Below are 14,852 nucleotides of genomic sequence, written 5' to 3' on the forward strand. Positions count from 1 at the left end.
GTTTTTCATTGGGTGGTAAATGCCCTCCCTTGTCTATATCTAGAGCCAGCCCTGACACATACATGCATACACAGGTATAAGAGGAATGAGACATGAAATACATAAGGGCTGGGCCAAGCAATCAACACGATAGGAAGTTAAACTTGTTGGTTCAAATTACTGAGAATAACAAGACAAGATTTTGGTCGTTATAATAAAAGTATTTATTCCCTACGATTACAAAACTAACAGATTAAAACGCATGTCATGTCCCTCAAGTTCCCATCAGACATCTGTGCTCCTCATCTGGGGGCTTCTCACGCACAGGACAAAAGAATATGAATATTCATAAGAAGGTGGATCTTTTCTGGCACCTGGCTGTACCTTCCAGGACATCCTAATATGGTCATGAGATGCGACCCTTGACCCAGACAGAGAAGCTGGGGGAGCAGAGACAGACCCAGCAGAGCAAAGAGTGTGTGTGTGTGTGTGTGTGTGTGTGTGTCCAGTCTGCAATAACAATGAAAGGTATATTAATGCATTACAATATTAAATGCTTATTAATTCCTTCAAACTCAAAAAACATACATGACAAAGGAGGCTTTGTATGTGATCATACTATGATGATGAAGATAAAAAAAGAAGGAAAAAATGTAATATTTTTCAAGCTTTTTGAGTGGGTCCAGCTCCACTGTCTATCTCGCGTCCGCCTGTCTGTCTGAGGGAGTCTGATCTCTCCTTCACTGTGGAACTCCTCCAGGTTTTTACTTTTGCCCTAAGAGGTTTGGAAGTTTTTCCTGGCCGAGAAGGAGGGTCTAAGGACAGGGGAGCTTGGCAGTGTCCCAGCCTCCTGTGGCCTTAGACAAATGTCCAAAGTCCCTATGAACATGGTTTAATCTGTTTTTCACTGCTGCCCCCGAGGCAACTAGTGTTGTGATTTTGGGCGTTACAAAAATAATTTGAATTGAGTTGAATATTTTTCCTGAATGTATTTTCACAAGGGAGGTGCAGGGGGGGCTCTATCGCCACACTTCCTCATAGGTGTTTTTGATTAGAATCTACTTGGCTCTACTCTACTCTACTCAGCCCTGCTTTAGCGCATTTCCATTTGGTGCTACCTCCTCAGACCAGCTCTTTTAGTACCCGCTTCCCCCTCAGGCCAAGTCGAGCTAAGCAGCAGGAGACAGAGCGCCGCTGTGTCCTCTGTAAACATGCTGTGCACTGCAAGAGTTCAGAGTCGTAACAATTTATAAACGTAAGACAGCTGTTTCCTGTAAAGAGTAAAGCCACTCACTTCAAGACGACAGAAAACAACAACAACAGCATTGCACGCTTAGTTTAGATGCACAAACTATATGATCATAACCTTTGGAATTTGGGGCAGTAGGGCAGAAAAAAGTTTTCACAGAAAGTTGACGATAAACTGCACAGGCAAGGCAAGGCAAGGCAAGGCAAGTTTATTTGTAGAGCACATTTCATACACAAGGCAATTCAAAGTGCTTCACAGCAGGAAAAATGCATTCAAATCACAAAGAAATTACAGAAATACAATAAAATTAACTAAATTAAAAATTATCAATCCAACTGATTTTCTAAACTAATAAAATCACAAACAAAAGAGAAGAGTGCAAAGAAAAAATCCTTTTAGTCATATGCGCAGCTAAACAAAACAGTTTTTAGCTTAGATTTGAACATTGTCAGAGTAGAAGCCTGTCTCACATCTTCAGGAAGACTGTTCCAGATTTTAGCTGCATAAAACTGAAACGCAGATTCCCCATGTTTTGTCCTGACTCTGGGCACCAGCAGGAGGCCGGTCCCTGAGGTCCTCAGAGTCCGAGATGGTTCATATGGCACTAACATATCCAAGATGTACTTTGGTGCTAGGCCATGGAGAGACTTGTACACAAGCAGAGCTGCTTTAAAGTCTATTCTCTGAGCCACAGGGAGCCAGTGCAGAGACCTGAGAACAGGACTAATGTGATCATACTTCCTGGTTCTAGTCAGGACCCGAGCAGCAGCGTTCTGGATGTACTGCAGCTGTTTTACAGCTCGTTTGGAGAGACCAGTGAGCAGGCCGTTACAGTAGTCTAATCTACTGGAGACAAACGCGTGGATAAGTCTCTCTAAATCTGGTTTTGACACTATATTTTTGATTTTGGCAATGTTTTTTAGATGGTAAAAAGCTGCTGATGTTATTGATTTGACGTGGCTATTAAAGTTCAAGTCTGAGTCCATTATTACCCTCAGATTTCTAATTTGGTTTGTAGGTTTTAGAGCGAGACTCTGGAGGTGACCGCTAACACTTTCTCTTTGTTTCTGTGGGCCAAAAACGATTATTTCAGTCTTGTCTGAGTTCAGCTGGAGAAAGTTGTTTTGCATCCACAAACTGATCTGTTGGATGCAGTGACAGAGTGAATCTACTGGTCCATAGTCACCTGCCGATAGTGAAACATAGATCTGAGTGTCGTCTGCATAATTGTGATAGGACACATTTTCACTGCGTATCAACTGACCCAACGGCAGCATGTAGAGGTTGAACAGAAGGGGACCCAGGACTGACCCTTGGGGCACTCCACAGGTCAGGGTCATGTGGTCTGAGACACAGCTACCAATTTCAACAAAGTACTTCCTGTCTTCCAGATAGGACCTTAACCAGTTTAGGGCAGTGCCAGTGATGCCCACCCAGTCCTCTAGTCTCTGTAAGAGGATCCCATGATCGACAGTGTCAAAAGCAGCACTCAGATCTAACAGAATTAAGACTGAGGCTTTGACCGTGTCAGTGTTCAAGTGGATGTCATTTGTCACCTTGACAAGAGCAGTCTCAGTGCTGTGATGAGGTCTAAAACCTGACTGAAAAACATCAAATGAGTTGTTTATTAAGAGGAAATCTGTGAGCTGTTGGTAAACAACCTTTTCAAGGACTTTGCCCCAAAATGGCAGATTAGAGATGGGCCGGTAATGACTCAGTACTGCGGCATCAAGACTGCTCTTCTTTAGGAGAGGTTTTATGACCGCAGTTTTCAAAGACATTGGGAATGTTCCAGATTGAAGCGACATGTTAACTATGTGAGTGAATGGTGCTAACAAACTGTTCAGCACAGACTTTAGAAATTTGGTGGGTAACACATCAAGGCAGCATGTAGATGAACTCAGACTGGTGATGATCTCATGGACAGTTTTGTCAGTTACTGGTGCAAAGTGAGTCAGCTCTAAGTGTCTTGGTGGTTTTAGGGTAATTTTTTGCATTGTGGGATTTATAGCATTTTTAATGCCCTGAACTTTGTCATTAAAGAATAATGCAAACTCATTACACTTGGATGTGGAAATGAGTTCTAACGGCAGCTGAGCTGGAGGGTTTGTTAATCTGTTTACTGTGGCAAACAGGACACGCGAGTTGTTACTGCAGCTTCCAATTATTTCAGAAAAATATCTTTCCCTAGTTCTACATAAGATTAGGTTGTACATATTCAGCTTTTCTTTGTAAATCTCTTTTTGAACCTGGAGCTTTGACTTGCGCCATTTCCGTTCGGCCCTGCGGCACTCCCTTTTCTGTGCCCTGACCGAATCATCATTTCTCCACGGCGCCTTCTGCTTATTTTTAACCATTTTAGCCTTTATAGGGGCGATGGTGTCCAGAACATTCAAAACACTAGATGTAACAGAGTTCAACAAATCATTTACATTAGAACATGAGACATTTTCGAAGTTTATCATTTCCATAAACAGTGCACCTGTGCCATCACTTATGTGTCTCCTCTGAACAACTGCAGGACCAACCGGAGGTTTGGGAGAAACAGACAGGTCAAAGAAGACACAGAAATGATCAGACAGAGCAACATCGATCACATTAACATTTGAAATATTTACCCCCTTTGTAATTATGAGATCTAGAGTGTGTCCTTTGCTGTGGGTGGGGCCTCTCACATGCTGAGTAAGACTGAAGGTTTCAAGGACAGCATCAAGCTCTTTAGCGTTTCTGTCACAAATATTATCAACATGCACATTGAAATCACCTGTAATGACCAAACCATCAAAGTCTGTGCATATGACTGAAAGCATCTCAGTAAAATCATCAATAAAACTTTGGCAGTGCTGGGGAGGCTTGTATAAAACAATGAAGAGAATGGATGGAGACCGTTTTAGCTCCATTTTAAAGGATACATACTCAAATGATGAAAACACCCCAAAAGACAACCTGCGGGTAATTATTTCATCTCTAAAGACAGCACAGACTCCACCCCCTTTTTTGTTTTCTCGTGTTTCAGATTCAAACTTAAAGTTGGGTGGAGCAGATTCTATCAGAACTACATTTCCTGTGTTTTTGTCGAGCCATATTTCAGTTAAAAACATAAAATCAAGATTATAAGAAGAAATAAAATTATTAATTAAGAGAGATTTGTTACATAAGGATCTGACATTTAGCACAGCAAGTTTCAGACTAGTTTCAGTGAGACTGGGCTTTATCTTTTCACAGGGAATATGAATCACATTTCTCAGATTGGGCCTGACTCGCATTTTGTTTTTCCATCTCTGTGATGATGTGACTACAGAAATAGCACTAGGGGGGGCTCTTTTTACATAGGGCCCCGGGTTGGTTTGATTTTTAATGTGACAATAAGTCCCGGCAACGCTGAGACCCAGTGCATCCTAGCTATGGGAGATACCAGGTGAGAGACGAGGGGGGATGGGTGGTGGGGCTGTTGTTGGTGTAGTCGGCTTGTGCAGGGAAGAGTTGATAAGTATTGACATAGCCCTTGCTATATTGGGCGTGAGTGGAGCCATCTTAATGCCTGATTTGATCAGACTTTCAAAATGGCTGGGAAGGCCCATGGGTGAGAGTGGAGATGAGAAGGAGAATGATGAATCTTTAGTGGGAGTAGATGTTGCAGGGGGAACCCAGGGATGGTCTGAAGGCAGGGGCGATGAAGATTGTTCCTTTGCTGGAGGCGGTGGAGGTGAATGTGGAGCAGCTGGAGCTGAATCCTTTGCTGGTGGTGGTGGAGCAGCTGCTGATGAATCCTTTGGTGGAGGCTGAGGTTGTGGTGCTTTTGATGTTGAAACATTGGCTCGGTCTCTGGCTGATGGAGCAGGAATTCTTCTCTCATTCCTCTCTTCTCTAACTATCTGCTCAGGACCCTGTCCAGGCCCAGTCCAATGCCTCAGAGCGTGGAGCAGGTTCTCTGTCAGCACCCTCACTCCACCTCTGCATAGGTGGGGGCCATTTCTCTTAAACAGGTCCTCTCGTTTCCAGAATAGATAGAAGTTCTCAATGTAGTGTAGTCCTCTCGGGGGACACTCTTTGGACAGCCATGTGTTCAGCTGAAGAAGCCGGCTAAACTTGTTTATCCTCCTGTCGATGTTTGGAAGAGGTCCACTTATGAATGTTTTGATTTCCATTTTATCAAGCACGTCGAATAACTTCAAGAAGTCTTTTTTCAAAACTTCAGTCTGTTCCCGCCGCATGTCCACTGCACCCACGTGCACAATCAGCTGTTTAGCTCCTCCATGCTTAGCCATAATATTTGGAAGGAGTGACGTTATCTCAGAAACAGTGGCGCTTGGAAAAGAATGTGTGTTTATCTTTTCATGCGTCACGTGACTTATCGCGCCGTCCCCAACTAAAACAATGACCTTGGCTCCTGGCACAGATCCTTCTCGCTGTATTTTAGCCACGTCATCTTTCCTTTTTTCATTTAATTCCATCTCTGAAAGTGGTAAAAATCTGTTGGTGAGCTGTATTTTAGGTGACTTCACGTTATCTTTGTATCGTTTAGGCTTTGCTCCAAGTTTGTTCCAAGAAACAGCCTGGTCTTTCTGGTTTTTAGACAGTTTTGGAAACGACACAGAGTCACTGCGGTTTAGGTTGAAAGTAGCAGTTTTTCTTGTAAAAAGTGTGCTCTTCTTACCGTCGGTTGACACAGGAATGGTATCGTGAAGAACTTTTTCAGATTCCAAAACAAATATCCGTGTTTTCAGCTCATTAATTTCTTGTTGATATTTCCGACAGCGTTCACAGTCTTTCTCACTTCTTCTCCCGGACATGTCGCTGGCGTCAGATATGTCGTTAAAACTGGAAAAATGTTCTTAAAATCCTTGGTTTACTTGAAAAAGTCTAAAGCAAAAATGTTTGGAAGACAAAAACTGATTAAAAAGCAAAATAAATAAGGAAAGCAGCGATAGCAAGCGGAGCGAGCGAAAAAGCGTGTGCACTCTTCGGAAGCAGGGGGCAAAAGGAAGTGAGTTTACCGTAGCTACAATCTGCAGCAGCTTCACCTATTCGTCCAGCGCGGTTTTACAAACAGACTCAAGTGAGGATCTACATTCGCTTAATGTTTTATTTTTGCTGAGCTCCAATCCCTGGGCTCCGGTTCCCAGTACTGCCCTGCTGGAAGAGGTGAACGGGGTATCAGGGTTTGTTCTTGCGGCCCTTCTATACAGATCTAAACCAGGATCAAGACTAGGATAGAACCAGGATGAGGAGCTTTGATATGTCAGATATAAGCTGGGATTTCTCTCGTTCCTCCCAGGTCTTCTCTCCTCGCTCCTAAAACCTAAACAGCTCGTGTTTAGGGCGCTTCTTTTGGCAAAATGCATGCGCATATCCTGACGCACGGAAAGGGCCACGCCACACAAAGAGTGAAAATCAACTCGTAAAGCACCAGCAGGAGGCGGCAGAGGAGCTCACACATACGCTGATTGCTCTTTTCTGCCACAGAGCTCATCAAAAAAGCTGCAGTGTCCACAGGGGGCACATGAATGCATCAGAGCCCGGTGCTTAGTGGCGACTTTGTTTATACCTTTTCTCACTCCTGTGTTTGCCCGTCCTTCTCCCACTGCCCTGGTGGGTCTCGTGGCAGTACTTTCTCACTTTCTTATCAATAGTCAAGCCTTATTAGGATTAGCAGAGCAAAGCCAAGCGCGTTTTAAATCAAATCCACCCTATCGCTTCGTGCATGGGGAAAATGTTTTGAAGAAATGCTTCTGCACACCCAATGAACTTGTGTGAACAGGTGTTATCGTGCCTTCTTCCCACTTTACATGCAGTAAATTGTCAGAGTCAGGATTCAATCTCTCAACAGGCTGTAAACATCATGCTGTAAGTGGAGCCTGGCATGTGTGCTGGCGCCTTAACCGCTCGACCACCAGGCAGCACATAATTGCCTCATTTAATATTGAAATTGAATTGGTCATATTAGATTTCGACGTGGGGTCATATCTGGCGATGATTTGTGGAAGATGATTTGTGCAGAAGATCTCAGGGGCTCAAAAGAGAGAAGATTTTCTAAATGGGATTCATCAAACAAGCGTGAATTAAGCTAAATACAACTCCAGGTATGTTTTTGATGAGGTAACAAAGTTAGAACATGGTAAAATGCTCAAAAAAAAGCATAATCATTGTGTCCTGCAATCATCTTTGCAATTGACAAGAATTGAAGTACTTATCCTTGGTCTAAACTGCATAACATTTATTTGTCATCAATCTGCATGAATCTTTTATTATTTATTTTTTTAATCAATCAATCTGTATCTTTTCGTAGGGAGTTATAGGTTGTCCCTACTCCCTGCTGTGCTGTTGGACAATGTGTTCAAACAACGGGGACACTAAGTGGTAGCAGTTACTGTAAAACAAAGCATGTATTTACACTATGTCTGTGTGCTGGATAAGGGGGACTGAAGTGATTTGGCAGTGATCCAAAGGAACCATCTGTGTACACAATAAAATACTGTAAATTACTGAGTTGAGAAATGAGTTGAATGTAAGCCTCCGAAGCCCAAATCTCAGAGCTCAGCATATGGACAGGGACTATTTTAGGCCTGATTCCACACATGCAGAGGTCGCTCACACACTCCCCTTAGACAAGAGCCATTACTGCTAAAGATGGCAGACAACACTTTGAGGTGCCGATATAACTGCAAATATATTTAGTAATGTAAAATACATAGTTTATAGGCAGCTGATTTTAAAGGTGTGTCAGGTTCTATTCATTATAAGATGTGCTTATTAAGGTGACATTTACAGTTATTTTGCCTCTCAACAGTGATTTTTAGATGCTGAATGTTTGTTCGACATTCATACAACAGATTTTTACTGAAAGGACTGCACGAGCCTGCGATGAGCCTAATTAATGTGTGTGCATTGCAGAGATTAATGTGTAAATTCTGACCATTAAAGCCTCTTTTCAAAACTCATTTACATGTCAAGTAAAGCTATGTTTTTTTCTCATGGACATGCATCAACAGGCAGTATCCCCCTGATTAGTCACAATTTATGAATGTCTTGGTTTCAGGGCCATTTTTTTAAAGGTCATATAAAAAAAATTGTCTCTTCATCTCTTTTTTTCAGATCCCGAGCAGCTGACTCTTCTCCGTGTGGAGGAGCGGTGGCTCTAGTCCGAGCTAGAACAATACAGAACAAAACACGGCCAGAGAGTGAAACACAAGTAGACATCAACTAAACCTCAATAGAAACAAAATCACGGCAAATTTAAATTCTACTTAGACCAAAGTCTTTCAAATTGGACTATTTCCAAAATAAGGCTGAATGTCAGTTTTTCCATTTGTCTAATGTCTGTTACTATGTCAGTCCAGTCCTTGATTGTTGGTGAGGTTTGTGTTATCCATTTCTTTGTGACGCTCAGACGACGACACAGAATAGGTCCTTGAATAGCATTGCAATAGAATTATATTTTGAGGCTGAGTATGAAGAACAAATATACAATTGACATTTGGTACAGTTAAAGGCGTAATGGATGATTATTTGGCCCAAATCTGAGTCTCATTTCCTCGTGGCGTGGACTGCCGATTAGTCCTGCCATGTATCAATCATAAAACGCACCTACCGCTCACCTGCAGCCGGGTGCGGCTCGTCCTCAGGAGAGCAGCACGTTTCCCTGTGTCTAAGCGCATGGATCCATCATAATATAGTTCCCTAAGTGTACGGGACAAAATGAAGACGGAGAAAGACAGTTCGAGCTGTCTCAGAAGAGACGGAAATGTACGGGAGACGAGAGATGCGATGTGATCCGTCGCGCTAATAAACAAACGCACGTGTGTGTTGTATCAGTCCGCACGGGGGAGTGCGCATGCCTGAGTTCTCAAATCGGCGAAAAATCTTCCATTACGCCTTGATACACCAATGATATGTCATGACAAAATATAGATTTTATGGCATTGCCCAAAACCTAAAACAGAAAGTTAAGATAAGTTGCAAAAGCTCCTTATCATTGCTTCCAGATTCTTCAAATGAACAACCCACCACAGAGGTTTATGGAGCAGTGAAAGCATAAAATCAGAGGATATAGAAGTGTAAAAGACGGTCATGTGACCCGAGGGAGCCAATGATGTCACATGTTTTATGTGTGTCACAGGGGAAGCATTGACCCAGACATTACATCGCCTCTCAGCCCATAACATGAGCCTCTGGAGCCTCAGTGTGGTCACTTTTGTGTTTGAGCTGAATGCTGAGTCTTATGCACTCAGCACTTTTAAGAGCACACTGGAATATATCAAATATGAATAATAAAACTTAAGAGCCCCAGCAAGATTTCTGTGTGGAGTTTACCATGGTCGGGTGGGTTTCCACTGTGTTCACCTGTTTCTCTCATCCATCTATATCATGCACAATAGACTAATCCTACAGCTAACCTTGTTTATCATCTGGACACACTGCTCCTGACAGTTTACCCCAGTGGTGTTGAAGAATGGGTGCTCTTCTTCTTGTGTGTGTGTTGTTTTGCTTTTTGGAAGGCAACAAACTGTACATTACTGTCTTTCACTTGTGATAATGAGTCAACTCCACTAACGCTCTATATACCTTCTGCTGAGGCATAGAGGGGCCAAGTAAAGATTTAATAAGCTTCGATGTTCAGAGCTGCAAGAAGCAACAAGTACATCTATTCTACATGTTTTTTTAACCTGATTAACAGATTCATTCCTATAGAGTGTTTATATCACTGGACTATTACCCGCTAGCCGCTGCGTTCATAAAAGGAAGTGAGCTTGGCCATGAATTGGTTCCAGATTTCGATTGAAACATCTGTACTCTCTCTGTAACTACAACTGCCATGAAAATAACTGGCCAATCAATTGCCTGTTTTCCTCAAGGTCTGCTCCAGCTTAGCATTAGCCACAGGTTGGTTTCACAGCTAGAACTGCTCACTGCTAAGCTCACGCCCCATGGAAACCAGCCGTGCAGCATGAAGGGGCGTCAATCTACGGATCTTGTCTGAGAACCCGGATATGTATATTACTCTGGGCTGCATGGGTCTTACATCTATAGAGAATGTTTCTATTGAATAAATTGACCCCAGGCTTCACAAACAAAACACCCCTTATCGTCCCCTTAATTGTCGCCCATGTGTCATTTTTTTTACAACTGAGATCCCTCACATAGAGACATATAGCTTGAGGTTTTGCAGAGTAATGGTGGCAGTAGCTACACAAATCCCATTAGATGACGATGGGTGTCACAAGGGAGAGATCAGGCCGAGACTGAAAAGTGGAGGACATAGAGGGACGAGCCATTGATCACTTTGTAATTGCCCAGATGTTTTTACCAAAGTCACCAGAAGAGACACATTGTTACTGAATGCTGAATTGTGGCTCTCCGTTTTGTCTGTGTCTTGCAGTTTACAGGGGGTAAGGAGCTGATTTCCTGCTCATGAGGAGTGCATGACTGGGGATTGTATGGTCACAGAGATTTCAAACATGTTGAAAGTTCTTCTTTGACCGTTTTGAACAATAAGAGGATTTTTTTTTTTGCTGCAGTACCAATGGCCTTAGTACAACTGATGACGGGTTTAAGCTTGCAATACTCCGCTCCCTACAGTCGGGGCACGTCCATTTTTAGCTCGAACTTTCCTTGTGTGAGTTTCAGTCGCACAGTGTCAGTTTAAGAGTCATTTTGTACCTTGCAAATTGTACAAACTTGCACAACAATGCCAACTCAGACTCATATTCAGCCCGATTTGTTTGATTAGCATTACTTCGCAGTGAGCTTTCCTGTCAGTCTTTAAAACCCGCCCATTCATAAGTGAATGCTTCGTCCGCTTATTTCAGCTGAATACATTTCAATCGATCCCACAGTTGCGAGGCCACCATAGATTCTAGAATGAGTACCTGCTACAATCTACAGATAATGGAGGCCACCCGCACGAGGGGCTCACCACTCTCACCACTCTGAAAACACTGCTGTTCTGTGCTGTAGCTCTGAATGCATCTGACACCAATTTACATGGCTGGCCTTCACCATATAAATGAGATATCTCAGACAAAAGCATACACATTCTGTATTGGATTTAGAAAAATGAAGGTTTCAAAGCAAGGTCTTAAAAATAGGTGCTTCAATTTTAAGACCTTCAATTTCCAATATCAAATTTAAGGCTTTTTATGATCCTGCGACAACCCTGACTTAACGTATTATTAGTTTGGCCTATTTTTAGTTTGCCAATTGGCCTATTATAAGTTATTAATATTTAAATAAAATGTGGGCATATTTACAGACTTGATCTGTTGTTATTTAATTAAAGACATTTGTCTGTAACAGCAGCTATAGTGAAACAGCACATCAACAGCTTCATGCAATCTATGTGCTGTCGTGACACATATTCATGTGCAATTACTGTCGTGATCACATGCAATGGTATTTATGTATTTATTTATTTATTTGTCTATGGGAGTTTTTATTTATAGGAGATCTTCTACTGAAAGTGTTTTTCAGACTTCCTATAAGTGATCTGTTCTTCTGTATCTACCTGCGTTGCACCAATGAAATTTCCCCATGTGGGACAATAAAGGAATATCTTATCTTATCTTATTCTAATAGCTCCAGGACATTAATGAGGACAATAAGCCTACACTCCCCTGTCCTCTGGGTGGACACAGCGTGGAGTTATTAGACGTTATTGCTGTCATTAATTATCAATAACCATAATCGAAACTCCATTAATTGCACAGGTCTATTAGAACATATTTGTCTTACTGACTTTTAAAAAACTTTCTTCTTGCTGCCGCTTTTTACCTTATTATTCTTCCTTCATCGGCATTATCAGTGAACAAAAATCTCAAACTATGAGTGTGCTTTGGTGATATGAGCAACAAAAAATGTGCACTAATAATAGAAAATAAATATTAATAAAATATATCAATTAAATTCAAATAAAATACATTCATGAAATAAGGTATTAGAAATACAATAAACTCAAACAAAATATAACGATTAATGTGCTTATATTATACCCCACAACAACTGCAGTACTGTGGGGAAATTATGTAAATTGATAAAAGTAAGAGGAGAAGATGATGCAAAAGAGGACAAAAGTGGATGTAAAACGGTAAAACAGCAAGAGATAATTGGGCTGTAGAGCTTTTAACAGTACTGCCCTGTCAGAGTGCACAACACACATTTGATCCAAACACAAAAGAACATTGTCATTTCATTCAACTGTGTTTGTCGCTGAGAGCCAGACAAAGTTATAGTGTTTTCAGATTCAAATTTCAGCGTTTAGATCTAGACAATGGGTTTGCTGAAACAGGATCAAAACCACAAACCATTGTACTACTAGTGATTAGTGATGGGCAACACTAAGGATATTTGTTTCACTCCAAAGTAAATACTATGGCAAGTATCGCTGTATCGATGCAATACCAGTGAGTTTTGTATTAACATTTTGTATCAATCCGCCCACCATCACTGGTCATTATCTTGACCTTTGTTTAATGATGCGAGACAAGTGCAGTATGTTTGTCAAGTGTGAGGGCTTTGGATTCAAGATCATCTCCAGTTAGTTTCCCTACCTGTAAATCCAAAAATAAAGGATAAACATTATGCATTCATTGTATTGTTGTCGGCCTTTAAACATGCTCTTGAATATATTTTACCTTTGCATTTAATGTTTTAGTACTAAGTTTTTCAAAAAACAATATAGCTTTGCGACAACCTTGGGAGATGCCAGAGTAACTGCAATTTGGCTCCATCTACTGGCTGTAGAGGGAATTACACACGTTTAAAGTCAACATTGTTTGCTAATGTAGCTGCTTGCCAACTTCCTGGTTTAAGCTCGCAGTTGTACTGATCATGATTTGATGGCAGAAATGTCTTGCAAAGATTTATGGACTTAAAAGAAGATTCTCTGAAATATGTCACAGATCGAGAAAACGTCAGTTGTCAAGGAGATTTTGAAATGGGGTGTTTTTTTTATGCTCAGCCGAGAGGAGTTTCTAACCAGGATTCATCAAACTAGTGTGAATGAAGCTAAATGGAACTCCAGGTATTTTTTTGATGATTGAACAATGTAAGAACATGGGTAAAAGCTCAGATTACTAAATTTAGCATATGTGTCCTTTGTCGCGTTCAGGACGCGTAGTTTATTGACAGTTTCGTTGATTCAACACATTATTTTTAACAATTTTGTTTACAAAAGTTATCTCCTAGCCACTAGTGCCGCCTCGTGGCAAGGATAAAATAAGCTGAGCTGAGTGACCGTAGTTGAGTGCACAGTATATTCTGCTGAATAGTGCAGGACTGTGGAGTGAATGAGGAGTTGGGGACTAGGGTGGACATTCAGACGCAGCCTGTAAGACCTACATTGGAAAGATTCTCATGTGCGCTGTGTGTTCCAAGTTTAATTTGTGCTGTTGAGACAAACCTATTTCCAGCTCTAGGCTCTTTGGAGCGTATTAATACCATGCCCTTTGACCTCTGTGTGAAAGCTGCAGAAGTGGGGGAGTACACTAGAACACAGAAGAGCAGGCTTTTGTCTTTGGACCTTTCCACAGCAGCTTGTTCAGTGACAATAGAAGTTGAAATGAAATGTAAACAGCAAAAACATCTCATTTCTTTCTGATCATAAACCCTCTTATTGCTCACATATAATTATCAGAATAATAATGACCTTTATTCATTCCCAAGAGGAAATTATTTTTCAGTTTGCAACAGACCATTAGAAGATAGAAGTTCAGCAGCATTCTTAGATGATTAGATGATGATGATAATTATTTGATTAGCTTTATGAAATCAATCAATAAATCAGTCAGTCAGTCAATCAATCAATTTATTTCAAACCTGCACATATAGTACATAATAATAACATAACATAATAGAATAATACAGACTTGCATGGTTTGAAGCGATTACTTTTACATTTCCAGTTCCCCCCTTTTCTCATTTGATACAACACACTTTAACAATAGAATGTATTACAATAAAATCAAGCCAATTTAAAAAAAAACAAAAAAAACAGTAAAATGACACACAAAGAGACTAAAGCGGTCCATTCATACTCGCATTCGGGCATGACACAGGACAGACCCCACACTTTGACCCAACACTCTCTGACAAATCAAACTTTATTATAAAGTTCATGTGGCATAAAGAGACCTGGGTATGGATCAGTATAGTTCATTTTGCTTCTAAAAGACATGAAGGTGTGCAGACCACGGATATAAAGACATTTTTTCCCCTCACGTCCTATTAAGTCCAAAGTCTGTTGAATTTGTCCATTTCCAAATCAAAGTCAAAATGTATTTTTTTCTCTATTTGTCTGATGTCAGTCCAGTTCAAAATTGTCGGTGCAGTTTGTGGATAACTACATTTCTTTGTAATGGCCTTTTTCCCTGCCGCCAAAAGTACATTCCAAAGGTATCCATTTATTGTGTCCTTGTCAGGAGTATTGCGGCCCAAATACACAGTTCTAAAATTGAGAGGTATGGCGATGTCAAAAACAGTCTGCAGTACTTTATTAACTTCAGTCTGATATTTTGGAATTACTGGAAAGTCCCAAAACACATGTGGTTTGCCTCCTGGCTGCCACAGTTTCATCAGTTTGCATTTCCCGGGCAAATAATGGTCATTATACTGCTCTTGAATATACACT

The sequence above is a fragment of the Eucyclogobius newberryi genome, unplaced genomic scaffold (assembly GCF_026437365.1).
Source record: "Eucyclogobius newberryi isolate DKJ021-1_F unplaced genomic scaffold, fEucNew1.0.hap1 SCAF_19, whole genome shotgun sequence".
Classification (NCBI taxonomy): Eukaryota; Metazoa; Chordata; class Actinopteri; order Gobiiformes; family Gobiidae; genus Eucyclogobius; species Eucyclogobius newberryi.